Below are 2,500 nucleotides of genomic sequence, written 5' to 3' on the forward strand. Positions count from 1 at the left end.
CCAAAGATGGAATCGGGGATGATTCCGAAACCTGAGTGTTTTCCCCTTCATAGATCTAAAAATAAACACACACACATGTATGATATACACATATACATGTATTTATGCACACACTCATACTATCAAGGTGAGATGTTACCGTTACTGACAAGCTTGTTTCGAGAGGCGCCAGGTAACCCGGCCCGGCGCCGAGGGACGAACCGGGCGGCGAAGGACGGAATAATAGATTCCTAAATCTAAGGTGTCACGGCCGCTCGCGAATCTGTGAGAGAACGAGGGATCAAACGGGTGCGAGCGTCGCTGGGAACTACGGCGGATCAGAAGGCAATAGGTTTCTCCAGGGATGTATATATATATATATATATATATATATATATATATATATATATATATATATATATATATATATATATATATATATATATATGCACACACACATATCTATATACTCGTATGTGCATATTCATATATCCACACACACACACAAACACACACACATACACACACAAGCAAACACACACACTCACACACACATATATATGTGTGTGTGTGTGTATGTGCACACACACACACACACACACACACACACACACACACACACACACACATATATATATATATATATATATATATATATATATATATATATATATGTGTGTGTGTGTGTGTGTGTGTGTGTGTGTGTGTGTGTGTGTGTGTGTGTGTGTGTGTGTGCGTGTGTGTGCATATGTGTGTGTGTGCAGATAGATAGACATAGATGTGCATATATGGTAGAAAAACGTGTAGACACCAAATTTACTGAATTTAAGCTGGTGACACCTTCCAACTTGAACAGCGGCGTTTTCTCCGCAGACCGTCTCCTCGCTTCCGCTCACCTCTCCTCTCCTGTGTTCGTCGTGTTACTTCTTCTTTCGTTTGCACTTCCTCCTCTCTTTTCTTCAGACTTGAAGATGATAACAATGATAATGATAATAATAATGATAATTGTATCATTAATACCATTGTTATTATTATCATCACCATTATTTTTTCATTATTACTATGGTCATATTTTTGTTGTCATATCATCATTAATCATCATTGGTCTATTTACCTATTCATTATTATTATAATTACTATTATCATCATATAATGTTGTTATTACTATTATTACTACTACTATTATTATTATTGTTATTATTCGTTTTTATCATAATCATTCCTATCATTATAATTATTACAGCTATTATTATCACCATCACCATTATCATTATTATCATCTTTATCATTATTTTCATAGCAACAAGCGACGCATATTTTTCGAGGTCAAAATTTAATCACATGACTGAAAATTCTGACTGTCTGTATTAATGACAGAAGATCTTTCTGCGTTTATTTTCTGTATTTTAGATCGTCCATACACAGCAAATGGCTAATCCTAGCTTTATTTGATGCAAACTCATACTCAAGTAATACTTTTCCCAAGATGCCTGTAAGTGGGACCATTAATATGGCAAACAAAAAAGGTGACAACGCATCCCCTTGGAATACCCCTTTCCTTATTCTTATTTCTCCTAATATTTCATCTCTACACATCACGTCCTCTTCTTTTACCACCCTAGTGTGTTTGTGGCTCTAGCGTGGTAAAATGAGAGATGGAGACTCGCAGATAGCTCAGTCTGCCCCCGTGGTGAGCCCAATCAAACAACGGAATTCTTTGAGGCTACGTATTGGGCCCAATCAGCCCCAACCGAGATCTTCTGGAAGCAAACGAAAGATCTCTCCAGTGGTGCCTGTGGTGGAGTGACAAGATATGGTGATGTCTACTCTCCGTGATTCCATTGTCTCTTTTAGCAGATTTCTAACATTTTGACCTCTTTTGAAGGGCTTCCAGACATTCCATTAGCCAAGAGAGTGGGATCATGTGCGCTTTCCGATGTTCCACCCAAGCCAATGACATTTATTTTCGATTTTTTCACTTCTTTCGGAATGATTTTATTTATATATAGTTGATCTCCTGTTCCTTTTGACTTTCTGTAGCATCCTTTTTGCTCTTCGGGTTGTAGTTCTTGTTCCTTGAGGTATCTGTATATTTTTTGGGGGAATTTACCTGTTGGTAATTTCCAAGCAAAAGGAGACATGTTCTAGGACGGTAATTGCTTGCAACCGTACCTTTGGATTTACCTTTTTTGGATAAGCAATGTTCTTCTCTTTGTCAGAGGCGTTTTACCTTCCTCAGAGCATTTTGTTATAGTTAACCCAAGCTGAGAGTCTATGCTCTTGACTTTATCTAAAATCCTTGGACACCATCTCTCCCTGGAGCTTTCCGGTTGTGAAATTTTCTGTGATATCCTTTTGATCTCGAACTTCTTTAACTTCTTCATAAAATTCTTTGATCCATTCTGCATCTTTTCTGTTCTTTCCTTCTCTGCTCCGGATATCAAATCACAATCTTTTTGCTTCTGGATCTGCTTTTTCACGTTGTTTAGTTCCTGGTAGAATCTCTCTTCGTTGCCCATGA

This window comes from Penaeus vannamei, chromosome 27 (genome assembly GCF_042767895.1).
Source record: "Penaeus vannamei isolate JL-2024 chromosome 27, ASM4276789v1, whole genome shotgun sequence".
Classification (NCBI taxonomy): Eukaryota; Metazoa; Arthropoda; class Malacostraca; order Decapoda; family Penaeidae; genus Penaeus; species Penaeus vannamei.